This window comes from Lithobates pipiens, unplaced genomic scaffold (genome assembly GCF_037356315.1).
Source record: "Lithobates pipiens isolate NorthernLeopardFrog02 unplaced genomic scaffold, aLitPip1_a1.2 Scaffold_25, whole genome shotgun sequence".
NCBI lineage: Eukaryota > Metazoa > Chordata > Amphibia > Anura > Ranidae > Lithobates > Lithobates pipiens.
In genome coordinates, this window is record NW_027507787.1 from 107,634,850 (window position 1) to 107,654,263 (window position 19,414).

The window sequence follows — 19,414 nt, forward strand, 5'->3', positions numbered from 1 at the left end:
GAAGCTTCGTCGTCTCCGTACTGCGCATGCGCAGTACGGCGCAGACACTATATCATGGCCGGACAGTATATGGCAGAACACCGGCACCAGTCAACCACCGGTGTCATGTGCGTTGCTGTGTAATATAGAGCAGGGTCCGGGAAGCCAATACCTCCCCTCAATTTCGGTCGCAATAGCATTACCCTACCAATACGCATATGTTTTCTTCTTGGCTTCTTTTTATGTTGTTGGCTTTGACCTGTTTTTTTTAGCTTGTTTCCCAAGGTGACCATCTTGGCCTTTGTCAAGAGGCTTCAGAGTGCCCAAAGAGAGTGCCTACGACCAAATCACCCTGAGAGAGCCCAATCTCATCTGATCTCAGAGGCTAAGCAGCGATGGGCCTGGTTAGTACCTGGATGGGAGACAGCTTGGGAATACCAGGTGCCGTAGGCTTCTCATTGTGTTGTCGGCGTTGACCTGTTTTTTCCCCCTTGTTTCCCAAGGTGACCATCTTGGCATGTGTCAAGAGGGTTGAGAGTGCACAAAGAAATTGCCTAGGAGCACAACACCCTAAAAGCGCCCAATCTCGTTTGGTCTCAGAGGCAAAGCAGGGTTGGGCCTGGTTTGTACCTGGATGGGAGACCGCCTGGGTTTTCCAGATGCCACAGGCTTATTTTTATGTTGTTGGTGTTGACCTGTTTTTTTCGCTTGTTTCCCAAAGTGATCATCTTGGCATTTGTCAAGAGGGTTGAGAGTGCCTAAAGAGATCGCTTACAGCCGCATCACCCTGAAAGCACCCTATCTCTTCTGATCTCAGAGGCTAAGAAGGGTTGGGCCTAGTTAGTACTTGAATGGGAGACGGCCTTGGAATACCAGGTGCCGTATTCTTCTTTTTATGTTGTTGGCGTTGACCTGTTTTTTTTCGCTTGTTTCCCAGGGTGACTATCTTGGCATTTTTCAAGAGGGATGAGAGTGCCCAAAGAGATTGCCTATGGGCACATCACCCTGAAAGCGCCTAATCTCCGCTGATCTCAGAGGCTAGAAAGGGTCGCGCCTTGTTAATACCTGGATGGGAGACCGCCTGGAAATACTAGGTGCGGTAGGCTTCTTTTTATGTTGTTGGCGTTGACTTGTTTTTTTTGTTTGTTTCCCAAGGTGACCATCTTGGCGTTTGTCAAGAGGGTTGAGCATGCCTGAAAAAATCTACTATGGCTGCATCAGCCTGAAAGAGCCAAATCTCATTTGATCTCAGAGGCTAAGGCCGCGTACACACGGGCGGACTGTTCGTCCAATTTTGTCCGCTGAACAGTGTTTCAGCGGACAGTCCGCTCGTGTGTGGGCTTCAGTGGACAGTTTCAGCGGACAGTCTAACGAACAAAGTTTTTCGGAATTTCCGTAAGACTGTCCGCTGAAACTTGGTTTGAGCGGACAGTCCGCTCATGTGTAGGCTTGTTCGTCAAACTAAGTTCCGCGCATGCTCAGAAAGGATTTACACGCCGAAGGTTGCATTGCAGTGTATAGGACTTTGAATCTCTCGTCCCGTCGTACGTGCCGTTCACGTCATCGCGCAAGTTTTCAGCGGACTGTTCGTTCGTCGTGTGTGGTCAAGTCCGCTCATGCAAATTTTGAACGGACTGTTTGTCAAACTGTTTGATGAACCTAGTTGGGCGGACTGTCCGCCCGTGTGTACGCGGCCTAAGCAGGGTTGGGACCTGGTTAGTACCTGGATGGGAGACCGCCTGGGATTTCTCGATGCCATAGGCTTTTTTTTTAAGTTGTTGGCATTGACTTATGTTTTTTTTTTGTTTTATTCTTTTATTAAGTATAAGTAGAACAACATAAATATAACAGTCAACCATACAGCATGACCCAGGGTCACAATTACATGGTAACAAAAAATAGGCTGCCAAATAACTCTGGGTTCTCAGAGGGGAGTCCTAGAGTTTCATGCAGAAAAGAGAGAAACCCCACCTCCGACATGTAGTACAGTATAACTAATGCAGCTCCGTTCGGACAAATGTAATCATGGAGAACAACTGGGACCACAGCGAGCCAGCTTATCATGACCTATGTGAACCAGAGTAAAATATGAGCCGGTCGTGTCCAGAACCCTGGGGTTCTTCTGGGTCCCAAAGGCTAGTAAGGAGACAAGGCATAGTGAAAAGGGAGGACGGGGGAAGAAGAGAGTGCAAAGACGGAGAGAGAGGAGGGGGGGGGGGATGGCGGCGGGGAAAAAAAGAAAAATAAAGACAAAAAGGGAGGGGGGGGGAATGCCACCCAGGGCAGACTTGGCCTACGTAGGTAAATGTTAGATGTTCAGTCGTTTTCTGGGACAGGGGCGCTGCTCACCTCCCGAAGGTAGTCTCAAGTACCAGTAAAATACCTCCAGGGCCTCCATGTAACACTAAATGCCTCTTCAGTGTTGTGAAGGGTGGGGGTCAATTCTTCCATCCGGAGAATATGATTGACTTTGGAATACCACAGCACCTTGGATGGGGGCTGAGGCTGCCTCCACAGTGTGGGAATGCAGGCCCGGGCGGCGTTCAGGAGTTGCATCGTGAGGGTTTTTTTGTATTTTCGAACAGGCTGTTTGGTCAAGTGTAGAAGGCACGCTGCTGGGTTGTCTGCGATATCTACATTTCTGAGAGTTTTTATCGTCCCGGTCACCTCCACCCAAAAGTTCCTCAAGGCCGGGCATGCCCAGAAAATGTGTCCCATGGTCCCCGTATCTGAATTGCACCTCCAACAAACATCCGGAATCGATGTATTCATTTTATTCAGAAGGTATGGGACTCTATACCAGCGTGAGACTATCTTGTATCCTGATTCTTGATATTGGTTTGCGATGGAAGCTTTATGTACTAATGTCAGGATCTTCCCTATCTGTTGTGGGGTAAATGTGATGCCAAAGTCCCTCTCCCATTTGTGGATAAATGGTGGGGTCGACTCCTCCTCCTGACTACTTAATAGGTTGTAGAGGAGGGAGAGGGTGTGTCGCACAGGTTCCTTTTTGTGACAGATGGATTCATAGGGCGTCAGGTCTCTAGGAGTGTAGGGGGCCCTTTGTATGGCCAAAAGAAAGTGACGAAGTTGATAAGCACTAAACAAGTCAAGCGGAGGGTCAGAAAGCTCGGCGACAGTTTGCGTGGTCGGTAGCCCTCCCGAGGGCCACACGTCTCCCAGACGCTGTTTCCCCACCACTGTCAACTGTCGCAGTTTCTTGTTGGTAAATCCCGGTGGGAAGTCTGGATTACCTATAACCGGAGTCATTGGTGATGGCAGGGGAGCAATGTGTGTGCAGCGGAACAACCTCCGCACAACAGCCAACGTAGCTCCCACTACGGGGTGATCTCTGAGGTCTTTTGGTAGGGTGGACAGGAGCCACGGGGAGGTCAATAGGGGAATGGATCCATCCTCAATCTCCATCTCCACCCACTGCTTGTGTGGGCCATTACAATGCCAATCAACGACTCTCGCTAGCAGAGTCGCTCTGTTGTATTGTCTCAGATCTGGGAGACCCAGACCCCCCTTGTCCTTTGGTCTGGCAAGCAATTGCAAAAGGGCTCTGGGCGGTTTGCGCACCCAAATAAAGTCCCGGAGCAGCACCTGCAGTTGTCTGAAAAAAATTGGGGGTAACCGGATCGGTAATGTCTGGAACAAGTATGAGATGCGCGGGAGGGCCGTCATTTTGAATGCATTACAGCGCCCGAACCAGGTCAGTGTTAAAGCATGCCAGTTTCCCAAATCAGATTTCAGTCTATTCAGGAGAGGGACAAAATTAAGCGGGTACAATTGCGCCAAATCCGCTGCGATGTCAACGCCCAGGTAATGTATAGATTTTTCAGCTCAGTAGAATGGAAAAGCGGAGCGTAGCCTCTTGGCCTCACCATCCGGGACCGATATATTCAATACAGCCGACGGTGCAATTGATTTTATAGTTTGATAGGCTGCCGTATCGCCGGAGAGCCGCGAGTATATTGGGAAGCGAAATGTGTGGATTGGAGACGAAAAAAATTAGATCGTCAGCGTACGCCGCAATTTTGTGGTGTGCCCAGGGTTTGGATATACCAGTAATATTTGGGTCATTCCGAACGTGACACATAAGTGGTTCCAGTGTCAGAATAAAAATTAGGGGAGACAGAGGGCACCCCTGTCTCGTCCCATTAGTGATGGGGAAAGAGTCCGAGCACTCTGAAAGCACCCAATCTCGTCTGATCTTGGAGGCTAAGAAGAGTCAGGCCTGGTTAGTACCTGGATGGGAGACCACCTGGGAATACCAGTTATTGTAGGCTTCTTTTTATGTTGTTGGCGTTGATTCGTTTTGGTTTTTTTTCGCTTGTTTCCCAAGGTGACCATCTTGGCATTTGTCAAGAGGGTTGAGAGTGCCCAAAGAGTTAGCTTACAGCAGCATCACCCTGAAAGAGCCCTATCTCTTCTCATCTCTGAGGCTAAGAAGGGTTGGGCCTAGTTAGTCCCTGGATGGGAGATGGCTTTGGAATACCAGGTGCCGTAGTCTTCTTTTTATGTTGTTGACATTGACCTGTTTTTTTTCCGCTTGTTTTTCCGCTTGTTTTCCGCTTGGCGTTTGTCAAGAGGGTTGAGAGTGCCCAAAGAGATTGCCTATGGGCACATAAGCCTGAAAGCGCCCGATCTCCTCTGATCTCAGAGGCTAAACAGGGTCGGGCCTTGCTAGTACCTGGATTGGAGACCACCTGGGAATACTAGGTGCTGAAGGCTTCTTTTTATGTTGTTGGCGTTGACTTGTTTTTTTTTTTGTTTGTTTACCAAGGTGACCATCTTGGTGTTTGTCAAGAGGGTTGAGAGTGCCTGAAGAGCTCGCCTATGGCCACATAACCCTGAAAGCACCAGATCTCGTCTGATCTCAGAGACTAAACAGGGTCGGGCCTTGTTAATACCTGGATGGGAGACCAGTTGGGAATACTAGGTGCTGTAGACTTCTTCTCATGTTGTTGGCGTTGACTTGATTTTTTTTTTTGTTTCCCAAGGTGACCATATTGGCGTTAGTCAAGGTTGAGAGTGCCTGAAGAAATCTCCTACGGCCACACCACCCTGAAAGAGCCCAATCTCATCTGATCTCAGAGGCTAAGCAGGGTTGGGACCAGTTTAGTACCTGGATGGGAGACCGCCTGGGATTTCCAGATGCCGTAGGCTTCTCTTTATGTTGTTGCCGTTGACCTATTTTTTTCCGCTTGTTTCCAAGGTGACCATCTTGGTGTTTGTCAAGAGAGTTGAGAGTGCCTGAAGATATTGGCTATGGCCACATCACCCTGAATCTGTTCCATCTCGTCTGATCTTGGAGGCTAAGCAGGGTTGGGCCTGGTTAATGCCTGGATGGGAGACCGCCTGGGAATACCAGGTGTCGTAGGCTTCTTTTTTTTTTCAAATAAAATTTTTTCTCCAAATAGGGGAAGACGGTCCCCCGAGTACATAATGCAACAGAGAAATACAGAGCAAAAAGCAGCTGAACAATACTTGATACAGGTATATTCGCAACTGTGAGTCTGCCTTCCATCAATCACAATGATTCGAGGCACAGATAAAGTACTGTACCAAGATCCAGGGTCATACAAACCCCAGGTCCCTCCGGCATAATCCATCCAGAGGGGGGTGTGGGGCCGTCATTCCCAATTTTCCACTTTTTCCAAAAGAGAGAGGGGGTGGAGGGGGTGAGAGATAGGGGAGGAAGGCAGAAAAGAGAAGGGTTGAAAGATCAGGAAAGGAGAAGAGGGGACGAGACACGATGGCAGCCACTGTCCAAGGGGCCAGTCAAGGAAAGCTCAGAGCACTAAGGCGATAGCAGGCGACATCCTTCCAGGTAGAATATAAAGGTATTCTAGATGTCTCAGGTTTGTTTAAAAAAGTCTTGTTTACCTTGTGATGTGAGGATCAAGTCCTCCATTTTTTTTAATGTCCTCTATTTTCCTAAGCCAGTGAGTAATGAAAGGAGGGGAACATTTTTTCCAATAGAGAGGGATGCAGGATTTCGCCGCATTTATCACATGCCGTAAAATTGATTTTTTTTTGTACTTCTTAATGGGAATCTGTGAATGGTGCAAGAGAAAGAATGCAGCCTCTTCCTGGATGGAGAAGTCTGTGAATTTTTGTGTTATGCATCAGATCTCTGTCCAGAAGTCCACCAAGCTGGGGCAGGACCAAAAAATGTGCAGCAACGTGCCCTCTTCTTCTCCACACCTCCAGCATATGTTCGAGGAAGAGGGGAAAAATTTCTGCAGCTTTGATGGTGTCAAATACCACCTGGTGAGAAGTTTAAAATTCGTCTCCTGTATCTTCGTGCACAGCGACATTTTGAGAGCCAAAGTGATAATGCGTTGTCTCTGTGCTGGGGAAAATGAGCAATTAAGGTCCTTTTCCCAGTTGGACAGACAGGTTAAGTGTGGGTAATCTGTTTGAGAGAGAATGTGGGCCAAAGGGCCTTCGCTCCTGCATAGAGTCTCAAACTCCGTCTGAGGGCGGGCGAACATTTGAGGATTGGGGATGGAATGGAGAAAATGATGTCGTTGCGCCGCTCTCCAAAAAGGCAGTTGAAAAAGCCCTGTCGGATCTGTTAGGGTTGAGAAAGAAGTCCATTTTCCATCAATGACGAATTTAGATGCATTGTCTAGGTTGGAATTTCTAAGTGGGTCCCCAGTTCAAAGGTTGGATGGCCACGTATAGGGAATAGGGAAGTCAAAGACGTGAGTGTGTTTTGGGTAGCGATCAGGTGACTGACTTTCAACTAAGCCCCTATAGTGGGATGTGACATAAATTCTGTGGGTAAATACTTATAGCACCACATGGCGCTTCTTAGCGGAATTCGGGAGTGAGCTTAGAAAGTTTGTTTCGATTCCAGTCCAATACACGCCCCAGATGGGAGGCCAGGTAGTAGCGTCGCAAGTCAGGGAGAACCAACCCTCCCTGTTGTTTAGACAATGTCAGCTGTGACCGCTTAAGTCTGGGATTTTTGTGGGCCCAGTTAAATTGAGTGAGCAAGGATTGAGCTTGCTTAAAAAACGGGACTGGAATCTGGACCGGGAGAGCTTGGAAAAGATAAGTAAATTTAGGGAGTATGTTCATTTTAATGAGATTGCATCTCCTGAACCAGGAATGGAGGCCAGAATGCCACCCATGAAGCAAACTGCGGATCTTAGTGACAAGGGGTGGGGGGAAGTTCAACATAAACGTACGCACGATGTCCGGTGGAATGTAAGTACCTAAGTACTTAAGGGCTGTATGGGTCCATTTAAATCGAAAATTGGACTGCAAGTCTATTAACGTTTGCGGGGGGACTGTAACCCCCATGGCCTTTGATTTCAAGAAGTATCACGTATATCTGGAATTCCCGAAGGAGATTTGGCAAGGAAACTCTGGGATTCGTCAGCGAGAACAGCATGTCATCCGTGTAGGCAGATATCTTGCACTCAATAGTACCCATTTGGAGTCCCGTTATGTCTGAGTTTTGTCGAATTGTGGAGAGAAAGGGTTCCAATGACAGTGCGAATAATAGGGGCGACAGGGGGCAACCTTGTCTGGTCCCATTCCCGATGTCAAGGGGAGATGAGAGAATCCCATTCGCTTTGACTTGAGCTGAAGGGCGTGAGTATATCTTACTTATCCATGCCAGCATCCGTTCACTCAGACCTATATGGCGAAGGACCGAGAACATCATTGTCCATTTGACCCGATCAAAAGCCTTCTCGGCATCAGTACTCATGAAAAGACAAGGGGTCCCAGATGACTTTGCTTTATGGATCAGGGTAAGCACCTTAATGGTGTTGTTCCTATCTTCCCTGGTGGGAATAAAACCTAACTGGTCAATATGTATAAGGGACTGCAAGTGATGTGCCAATCACGTGGCGAGGATTTTAGAGAATAGTTTTAGGACCGAATTTAGGAGGGAAATGGGTCTGTAGCTCCCACATAGGCCCGGGTCTTTGCCCTCCTTAGGTATCAACGAGATGTGGGCTCTAAGGGTATCCTCAGGAAAATCCCCATTCGAGCTCAGAGTATTAAATAAATTCACCAAGCGCGGGCCGAGAATAGGGAGGAAGGTCTTAAAGTATTGTGCGGTATATCCGTCAGGGCCCGGAGCCTTACCCACCTTCGGAGGTCCCACGGCTGTCTGGACTTCTTCCAGTGTGATCGGGTCCTCCAAGTACTCCCGTGATTCCGATGAGAGGGTTGGTAGACCAGAACCGGTTACATATCTGTCTATATTGTCCTGTCCAGACCCTGAATCGGGCAGGTTGTAGAGATCAGAGTAACATTTTTCAAAGACTTCGGCTATTTGGGTTGGGGTAGAGGCCCTCTGGCCATTCTCATCTATCAACTGTGGTATGTAAGAGCCAGATTTCAACTCCTTTACCGACCTGGCTAAGATTTTTCCGCATTTGTCCCCTGACTCCTACGTCAGTTTACGACAAAACTGGAGTGCCGCTTTCGCTTTATAATGGAGTAGGTCAGCAATATGGGTACGGAGTGTCCCGAATTCAATCTCTAAGGTCCGTGAGGGGGCATGTTTATGTTTCGCTTCCACAGAGGCAAGTTCACGAAACAGATTAGCAAGCTGTTCCTTCCATGTTTGTTTGATGCGCGCCCCGTGCCTGATAAGTACCCTGCGGAGTACTGACTTGTGAGCCTCCCAAATTATCCCCGGGTCACAGTCCTGCGTTTAGTTTTCTTGGAAATAAAGGTCCAATTCCCTGGTCACATCTGCTAAAACTTCCGGTATCTGGAGAAGGCTCTCATTAAGGTGCCAGAATAGAGACCTAGGTGATAGGTTCCTAGAGAGGGTGTAGGTAAGGGCTACAGGAGCGTGGTCGGACCAAGTTATATGGCCGATGGAGGAAGAGCTCACCAAGTGCAGTTGGTCATGTGGAATCAAGAAGAAGTCTATCCTCAAGTATGATTTGTGAGGGGAAGAGCAAAAAGAGTAGTCCCTTTCCCCAGAGTGTTGCAGACGCCAGACATCAACTAATTGGTCATTCAGTAAACACTTAGTAATCCGCTTTCTAGAGGAAATGAGGAGCGAGGAGAAAGAGGCAGAAGTGTCAACCGATGGCGAAAGGGGACATTAAAGTCCCCACCTAATGTCACATAATCTGTGCAGGGTAGTTCCGAGGAACGTGTCTTGGTGATCATTGGGAGCGTACACAGTGGCAAATGTAAAAAGGCGCTCTCCAATGTGGCCCCTAAGAAAAAGATATCGGCTCCCAGGGTCCACCAGAGAATCCTGGAGAACCCAGGGGAGCCTGCTAGAGATCAGAATGGAGACTCCCTTGGTCTTAGAGGAGGGGTTAGTAGAGTGGTAGACCTTAGGGAAGGATCTCAACCATAGAAAGGGGAGGCTAGTATTTTTAAAATGTGTTTCTTGTATAAAGGCCACATCAGTACAGGAAGTCTTCAGTTCTCACAGGAGGATCCACCGTTTTTCAGGGGAGTTCAGTCCCTTAACGTTTAGAGAGGTGACCTTGACTGAGTCTGCCTTCGCTCCTCGGGGAGGGGGAGGGGGACGTCAGAGAAAAGCAAAGAAAGTTGAACCAAGGTAGGTTTTGGGTAGGTAATGCATGGTGGGAACTAAGGGGGAGAAAGGAAGGGCAAATGGAAGGAAAGGTAAAGGGAAAAAGAGGCCGGGCACCTCAACCCCAGGGGGAGAGGGAAATTAAGGGTTGTCCGCACTCAACAGTACAGGAAGGGTATACTAAAACAGCACAATTATGCTATAGCGCTTACCAGATGTACACTGGGTTTAAAGCGCTGTCCTACTTGGGTTGGTGGGTAGACAGGTCAAGAGGGAGCCCCCGAATCCTAGTCCCCCCAGTCCCGGCAGTGGTAAATGTCACGTCTGATACTGGTATGCAAATAAAAGACAATCAGTAACATCATAGAACCAAAAAACAATAGTATAACCAAAACAGAGGTAGAGCATATAACTGTCAGCACTGAGGGGTCTCCTCGGCTCGCCCTAAACGTAGGCATGCACGAGGGAGCCCGTCACAACAGAAAAGGCATCACAGAATGGGATCCACCACCCCCCGTCCCAATCCCCTAAAGTACATGCAGTCCCCGAACAAATCCATTGCTCCCTTTGGCAGATTGTCCTCTTCTTACCCCCTCTCCCCCGTCCACGCCCCGGGGGAAAAGGGGCAGGGAAAGGGGGAGTAGAAGGGGGGAAAGGGGTAGGGAAAGGAGGGAAGGGAAGGGTGGGAAACAGGGGAGAGGGGAAAAACATGCGGAAATGTCAAGTCCTTTAGCGCATTCCCACCAGCAAACACCCAGACCCCATAAATTTCAACTCCTCCCCTCCATGGTCACCACATCATGATGAAAGAGGAGCAGCCCTGGTCGGTGCTTGGAAAATCTGGCAGGCAAGGGGCTGGGGCCACCATCCCTCCATCCAACGGGAGACTTCACCCGAGCAGCAGTCCTGGGGCCCGCCAATTAGTGTCTCTCCTGCATCGCCATCGGGGGCTGTGTAGAGCATCCAGAGGGAGGCTGGGACTGCCCAAACAGTAAGGGGTAAATCCTCCAGGGGGGTCCAGAGTCACCCTGGAGGGAAGCAGTGTCTTGTACCAATAGGCTCAATAAATAAGTCATCCAGGGTCCCCAAAAGCTGCAGAAGGCAATGTCGGCAAAGAGTAGGTGGGAGCCAGAGGGGGGGACGAGGGGCGCAACCAGGGGGAGGGGACACATATGCGGGAATATCAAGCCCTTCCAGTACAGCGCACTAGGTATCACTCAGATCCCCCAAAGTGCAACTCCCCCATCTAAGGTCAAGACTCCAGAAGGGAAGATGAGCCGCCCTGGTCTGTACATGAAAGAACCTGCTGCCAAGGGGTTGGGGCTATCATCCCTTCCTCCAATGGGAGATGCCACCGGCATGACAGCCCCGTGTCCTGTCAAGTGGTGCCCCTCTGACAATGTCGTTGTGGTATATGTGGAGCATCCAGGGAGAGGCAGGGACCACCCAAACAGTGAGGGGTAAAGCCTCCAAGGGGGACCGGTGTCAGACAGGAGGCTAGCGGTGTCTTGTACAAGTTGGTTAATTAGACAAGTCATCCAGTGTGTTCCTGTGAGCAGCGGAAGGAAAGGTCGGTAAGGATTATGAATGGGTGGGGGCCAGGGAGTGCATAAAACTGCCACCAGATGACCGGGGCAGAGAGGGCAAGGGGATGAAAGTCAGATCTGGTAGGTGGGGGCGGGGGTGAGGAGTGTCCCTCATATTACTATCTGTATACATTAGCCTGTCTTTTGTACACATTAGCCGGTCCTCTGTATACACTAGTCTGTCTGTATACACTAGTGTATACAGATAGGCTAGATTATACAGAAGAACGTCCTGGGTATGCAGAGATGGAGGCTAGGGTATACAGAGAGAGAGGCTAGAGTATGCATACTTGCTAGTGTATACAGACGGACTAGGGTATACAGAAGACCGGCTAGTTTATATAGGGAGGCAAATGTGTGCAAAAGATAGGCTAGTGTATACAAATAGGCTAGATTATAGAGAAGAACATCTTGGGTATGTAGAGAGAGAGGCTGGGTTACACAGAGAGGCTGGTGTATGCAGACTTGCTAGTGTATACAGACGGACTAGTGTATACAGAGAGGCTTGGGTATACAGAGAGCTAATGTATAAAGAGCAGCTAGTGTATACAAAAGACATCCAAGGGTCTACAGAGAGACTCGTGTATGCAGAAGACCGGCTAGTTTATACAGAGAGGCTAAAGTGTACACAACACAGGCTAGTGTATATAGATAGGCTAGATTATACAGAAGAACGTCCTGGGTATGCAGAGATGGAGGCTAGGGTATACAGAGAGAGAGACTGTGTTACACAGAGAGGCTAGAGTATGCAGACTTGCTAGTGTATACTGACGGACTAGTGTATACAGAAGACCAGCTAGTTTATACAGAGAGGCTAATGTGTACAAAAGACAGGCTAGTTTATACAGATAGGCTAGATTATACAGAAGAACATCCTGGGTATGCAGAGATGGAGGCTAGGGTATACAGAGAGAGAGAGAGAGAGAGAGGCTGGGTTACACAGAGAGGCAGGAGTATGCAGACTTGCTAGTGTATACAGATGGACTAGTGTATACAGTAGACCGGCTAGTTTATACAGAGAGGCTAATGTGTACAAAAGACAGGCTAGTTTATACAGATAGGCTAGATTATACAGAAGAAGGTCCTGGTTATGCAAGAGATGGAGGCTAGGGTATGCAGAGAGAGAAGCTTGGTTACACAGACTTGCTAGTGTATACAGACGGACTAGTGTATACAGAGGACCGGCTAGTTTATACAGAGAGGCTAATGTGTACAAAAGACAAGCTAGTTTATACAGATAGGCTAGATTATACAGAAGAACGTCCTGGGTATGCAGAGATGGAGGCTATGGTATACAGAGAGAGAGAGAGAGGCTGGGTTACACAGAGAGGCAGGAGTATGCAGACTTGCTAGTGTATACAGATGGACTAGTGTATACAGTAGACCGGCTAGTTTACACAGATAGGCTAATGTGTACAAAAGACAGGCTAGTGTATACAGATAGGCTAGATTATACAGAAGAAGGTCCTGGTTTATGCAAGAGATGGAGGCTAGGGTATGCAGAGAGAGAGGCTTGGTTACACAGACTTGCTAGTGTATACAGAAGGACTAGTGTATACACAGGACCGGCTAGTTTATACAGAGAGGCTAATGTGTACAAAAGACAGGCTAGTGTATACAGATAGACTAGATTAAACAGAAGAACGTCCTGGGTATGCAGAGATGGAGGCTAGGGTATACAGAGAGAGAGGCTAGAGTATGCATACTTGCTAGTGTATACAGGCGGACTAGTGTATACAGAAGACCGGTTAGTTTATACAGAGAGGCAAATGTGTACAAAAGACAGGCTAGTGTATACAGATAGGCTAGATTATACAGAAGAACGTCCTGGGTATGCAGAGATGGAGGCTAGGGTATACAGAGAGAGAGAGAGAGAGAGAGAGAGAGAGAGGCTGGGTTACACAGAGAGGCAGGAGTATGCAGACTTGCTAGTGTATACAGATGGACTAGTGTATGCAGTAGACCGTCTAGTTTATACAGAGAGGCTAATGTGTACAAAAGGCAGGCTAGTTTATACAGATAGGCTAGATTATACAGAAGAACGTCCTGGGTATGCAGAGATGGAGGCTAGGGTATACAGAGAGAGAGAGAGGCTAGGTTACACAGAGAGGCAGGAGTATGCAGACTTGCTAGTGTATACAGATGGACTAGTGTATACAGTAGACCGGCTAGTTTACACAGAGAGCCTAATGTGTACAAAAGACAGGCTAGTGTATACAGATAGGCTAGATTATACAGAAGAAGGTCCTGGTTTATGCAAGAGATGGAGGCTAAGGTATACAGAGAGAGAAGTTGGGTTACAAAGAGAGGCTAGTGTATGCAGGCTTGCTATATTGCAGAGCGTAATTTATCAGGAAAGAGATCCAAAGCGTTAGTTGCAGTAGTATCATAAAACTGAGAAATCGTTGCATTACTCTAAATTTAAAAGTTGTTCCGGTAGCACTGAAAAGACGATATTAGATGAGTGATCTACACATTTCGTTTACTATTGCAGAGAGATACCGGCTAAATGTTAATATGTTAATATGTGCTGCGTGTAAGGTAGAAATAAGATGGTTAAGTGTGAGCTGGTTTACCAGGATTTAGAGATAGTAATCTGTTTATTCTAATAATAAATATAGCAAAATAACTCTAAAATTAATATTGAGACAGTATATACAGTTCGGGTTTAAGTGGAAATACACTAAATAACAGCAACGACGTGTGTAGGTTTTTATCAATCAGGTTCATTACGTGTCTTTAATCATGTAGTGAATATACCCCAAATATAGCATAAGGATGAGAAAGGATAATAACGGGCAGAGGATGCCATGGCAAAAAGACAAACTGCATTAGAATTGTGAATATGAATTAGAGATGAAATGCCAATCCCCACGGCTACGTACAGCAAAGCAGCTAAATATTCAGCTAAATATTCTGCAATAGCAGAGATTAAGTATTGCAGTCGAAATGAGATCGGAAGCGTTAGTTGCAGTAGCTCCAAAATGACTGAGAAATCATTTCATTACTCTAAATGTAAAAGTTATCCAGGTAGCACTGAGTGGACTGATATTAGATGAGTGATCGTTGTAATACAAATTCAGTTTCCTATAGCAGAGAGATACCAGCTAAATGTGAAACGAGCAATTAAACTGTTCACGGTAGCATTGCATTACTCTTAATACATGCAGCGTGTAAAGAAGCAATAAGATGGTTTTGTATTACCCTAAAATTAGCAGTATACGTAATAAAGGTGAGTAGGTAACATGTATTTAGACATAGCAAACTCTACAATCTAATTTAGCAGCTAAATATTACTTAACATATCAGAGATAAAGTATTGCAGTTGAAAAAAGATCGGAAGCGTTACTTGCAGTAGCTTCAAAATGACTGAGAAATCATTTCATTACTCTAAAAGTAAAAGTTATCCCGGTAGCACTGAGTGGACTGATATTAGATGAGTGATCGTTGTGGTACAAATTCAGTTTCCTATAGAGAGAGATACCAGCTAAATGTGAGAAGAGCAATTAAACTGTTCCCATCGGTAGCATTGCATTACTCTTAATATGTGCAGCGTTCAAAGAAGCAATAAGATGGTTTTGTATTATCCTAAAATTAGCAGTATACGTAATAAAGGAGAGTAGGTAACCTGGATTTAGACATAGCAAACTCTATAATCGAATTTAGCAAAATTAGAAAGGATAATATTGAGACAGTATATACAGGTCGAGTTTAAGTGGAAATACACAAAATATATAGCTTACCTTTACATTGTTCAATAGAGCGTTGCAAAGTAATTCCAAGGCAGAATGTCGGAATAGCAATTAGATGAGATGATTGCTGTAATCATGAAATATCAGCAAGGACGTGACTAGGTTTCTATCATTTTCAGGATCCTTACGTGTCTTTAAGGATGAGAACGTATAATAACTGGCAAAGTATGACATGGCAAAAGAGACAAACTGCATTAGAAATGTGAATGTGAATTAGAGATGAAATGTCAATCCCCATTGGTTATTTACATGTAACCATTAATACAGTTAACGTGGCTACATACAGCAAAGTGTGAGCTAAGCAGCTAAATATTACTTAATATATAAAAGAGATCGGAAGCGTTACTTGCAGTAGCTTCAAAATGATTGAGAAATGATCATATTGTCGGAATAGCAATTAGATGAGATGATTGCTGTAATCATGAAATATCAGCAACGACTAGGTTTCTATCGGATGAGAAGGTATAATAAATGGCAAAGTATGACATGGCAAAGAGGCAAATTGCATTAGAGATGTGAGATGGACATGAAATGTCAATCCCCATTGGTTACTTACATGTAAACGCGGCACCATACAGCAAGGTGTGAGCTAAGCAGCTAAAGGGTATTTAATAGTAAATTGACGTAGCTTGAAAATTCCAACGTTTAAATCGTTCCATTAATTTTGTAACGCACGAAGACGGCTTACACTGACTGTTTTCCGTTTCCACTGCTTATCGGCATAATGTATCAGTAACCATGAACATTAATAGTGATAGACAGCTTACATTAGGATGTATGCATGAGGTGAATGTAAAATAGTTGCATTATGTGTTATTAATGTAATCAAACTGTATTGCTATGCTTTGCTACTGCAACCACTTCTCAATCAAGTAAACCGCCCCACTGCTTTTCTCACATTTTGCTGCTGTTAAAAAATGTGTTGCAAGTGTTAGGTGTTACAAATGGTTATCAATGCGACAGTTAATGTGGAGAAGAAGTAATACACAAAATAGAGTCAGAAAGAGAATCCTATTGCATAGAGGTCGCGAGAGATGGTTGCATTGCTCTTATGTGCAGTGTGTAAAAGGATTTAAAAAGATGGTTTTGTGTGACTTTTGCTTTAACGTAAAATTAGCTGTAGACATTATAACTATGGTTAGGTTTACAATGATTTAGAGTTAATAATCTCTATAATATAATAATAATAAGTATAGCAAAACAAATTAGAAAATATTGAGGCATATAGGTCGAGATAACGTGAATACACAAAAGGGTAATATCCTCATTAAGGCAGAATGTCGGAATAGCAATGAGATTCGATGGTTGCAACATAAAACAAAATATGAGAACGGCTAAAATACAGAACAACAGTACATAATTTAAGAGTACAGTAGAATATAGTATAAATTATTTAAGATTAAATAGACTTAGAATGAAAAAAATCTAAGTTTAAATCGTTGAGTAAATCGTTGAGTAAATCGTGAATTTATCAGCTAAGTTAACGCTGAGATTATGATTAATTTCACAGTTCCATTACGCGGTCCTTTTCCACTGGTATAGTCATAATGTAATATCAGTAATTGCTATCAGTAAATGTTAAAATTTTAAGACGGTTCACGGTTATGTGGAATTGATATGGATTTAAAAGCGGTACATTAAATTTCTGAAGCATATGGCAGAAAGACGGCTTACACTGCTTTTCTCACATAAAAAGAAATGTTTTGTCACTGTGTTTTAACTGTGACAGTTAAGGTGGAGAAAAAGAAGTAATACAGAAAATAGAGTCAAACAGTGGAAACGTTTATTTGTCATGACAGCTGATACTGGTTGAGCAATAAAACTGTTTTATTAAGATGTAAGACTAGTTTTATTCTCTACATATAGGCTTTTCAGAGAGTTGTATAATATAGGCGACCAATAGGACATTTAAATGGCTTAATGTTGTAGGGAGGAAGTATCGCTTTTCAAAGGTAAGAGATTGAAAGCTTAGCTTGAAAATGTCCGAGAAATAGTTGCTTTAGTCTAAATTTAAAGAATATGCCGGTACCAATGAGAAAGCTTATATTAGACTAGTTGATCTTTGCATTACACAATCCTATTATTATTATTATTATTATTATTATTATTATTAATAATAAGATCATAGTGCAGAGAAATTTTGATTTTGAGATAGTACTCTCTATTTCTAATAAGAAATAAAGAAAAATAAGTCAGGATGGTGTGTCAGGACTGTCACATACTCAATGTGACAGTTGATGTTGGAATTACAAATATGCAAAATAGAGCAAAAGAGTACATGGTTTATTTATATGTATGATAGTTTTATTGCATGCTTGATGTGGATGATTAAAATCGTGTAGTGAGTATAATCTATATTTAGCATAAGAATGAAAAGGCATAACATGGCAATGAGACAAACTCCATTAGAGATGTGAGCTAGATGAAATGATGAAAAGTCTCTGTATAGCCCAGATTGTCTTCTGTTATCACTTAGCCTACCCTCTAAATTCACTAGCCTCTCTATATACACCAGCATGTTTACACTAGCCGGTCTCTGCATACAATAGCTTGTCTTCGATATACACTAGCCTATGTTCTGAATACACTAGCCCGTCTTCTGTCTTCTGTATGCCCTAGCCTGTCTTCTGTATACATTAGTCTCTCTGTATAAACTAGCATCTCTGTATACCCCAAACTGTCTTCTGTAAAAACGTGTCTCTCTTATAGCCTGTCTAGCCTTTCTTCTGTACACACTAGCTTCTCTGTATACACTAACCAGGCTTCTATATACTCTATGCACTAGCCTCTCTGTATAATCTAGCCTCTCTATATACCCTAGATAGTGTTCTGCATACACTAGCCTCTCCGTAGAAGCCAGCCTTTATTCTTTATTCACTAGCCTTTCTTCTGTATGCTGTAGTCTTCTATATATACTAGCTTCTCTGTACACCCCTGCATCTCTGTAATACACTAAACCCTCTGTATACCACAGCCTGTCTTCTGTATACACTACCCAGTCTTCTGTATACACTGTCAGCTTGGATGTATACCCAAGCCTGTCTTCTGTATACACTCGACTCTCTCTATACACTAACCTCTCTATATACACTAACATCTTTGTATATACTAGCTTCTCTTGAAACTAGCCTCTCTGTGTACCCCAGCCTCATTGTTTACTCTAGCATCGCTGTATACTCAAGCCTATCTGCATACACGAGTCTGTATTCTGTATTCACTAGCCTTTCTTCTGTCTTCTATATATACTAGCTTCTCTGTACAACCTTGCATCTCTGTAAAAACTGTCTGAACTAGCCAGTATTATGTATACACTCACCGACTGTATACACTAGACTCTCTGAATACACTAAACCCTCTGTATACCACAGCCTGTCTTCTGTATACACTAGACTGTAAAAACTAGCTAGAATACACCAGCCTGTCTTCTTTACCCACTAGACTCTCTGTATGCACTACCCAGTCTTCTGTATACACTGTCATCTTTGATGTATACCCAAGCCTGTCTTCTGTATACACTAGTTTCTCTATATGCACTGTCCTATCTGTATACACTCGACTCTCTCTATACACTAACCTCTCTATATACACTAACATCTTTGTATATACTAGCTTCTCTTTAAACTAGCCTCTCTGTGTACCCCAGCCTCATTGTTTACTCTAGCATCGCTGTATACTCAAGCCTATCTGCATACACGAGTCTGTATTCTGTATTCACTAGCCTTTCTTCTGTCTTCTATATATACTAGCTTCTCTGTACAACCTTGCATCTCTGTAAAAACTGTCTGAACTAGCCAGTATTATGTATACACTCACCGACTGTATACACTAGACTCTCTGAATACACTAAACCCTCTGTATACCACAGCCTGTCTTCTGTATACACTAGACTGTAAAAACTAGCTAGAATACACCAGCCTGTCTTCTTTACCCACTAGACTCTCTGTATGCACTACCCAGTCTTCTGTATACACTGTCATCTTTGATGTATACCCAAGCCTGTCTTCTGTATACACTAGTTTCTCTATATGCACTGTCCTTTCTGTATACTCTCGACCCTCTCTATACATTAACCTCTCTATATACACTAACATCTTTGTATATACTAGCCTCTCTTTAAATTAGCCTCTCTGTGTACCCCAGCCTCACTGTTTACTCTAGCATCTCTGTATACTCAAGCCTATCTACATACACAAGTCTGTATTCTGTATTCACTAGCCTTTCTTCTGTATGCTGTAGTCTTCTATATATACCAGCTTCTCTGTACACCCTTGCATCTCTGTAAACACTGTGTAAACTAGCCAGTCTTATGCATACACTCGCCGACTGTATACACTAGACTCTCTAAATACACTAAACTCTCTGTATACCACAGTCTGTCTTCTGTATACACTAGACTGTAAATACTAGCTAGAATACACCAGCCTGTCTTCTGTACCCACTAGACTCTCTGCATGCACTACCCAGTTTTCTGTATACACTGTCATCTTTGATGTATACCCAAGCCTGTCTTCTGTATACACTAGCTTCTCTATATGCACTGTCCTTTCTGTATACACTCG

The 19,414-nt window shown here is 44.6% G+C and overlaps 4 pseudogenes; all 4 read left to right on the forward strand.

Moving 5' to 3' along the window:
* The first annotated feature begins 313 nt into the window (after nucleotides 1-313).
* LOC143931767 (5S ribosomal RNA) lies at nucleotides 314-432 on the forward strand (annotated as a pseudogene).
* A 4,385-nt stretch (nucleotides 433-4,817) lies between these two features.
* On the forward strand, nucleotides 4,818-4,936 carry LOC143931838 (5S ribosomal RNA; annotated as a pseudogene).
* Nucleotides 4,937-5,031: 95 nt separating this feature from the next.
* LOC143931529 (5S ribosomal RNA) lies at nucleotides 5,032-5,151 on the forward strand (annotated as a pseudogene).
* A 98-nt stretch (nucleotides 5,152-5,249) lies between these two features.
* LOC143931984 (5S ribosomal RNA) lies at nucleotides 5,250-5,368 on the forward strand (annotated as a pseudogene).
* The last annotated feature ends 14,046 nt before the right edge of the window (nucleotides 5,369-19,414 follow it).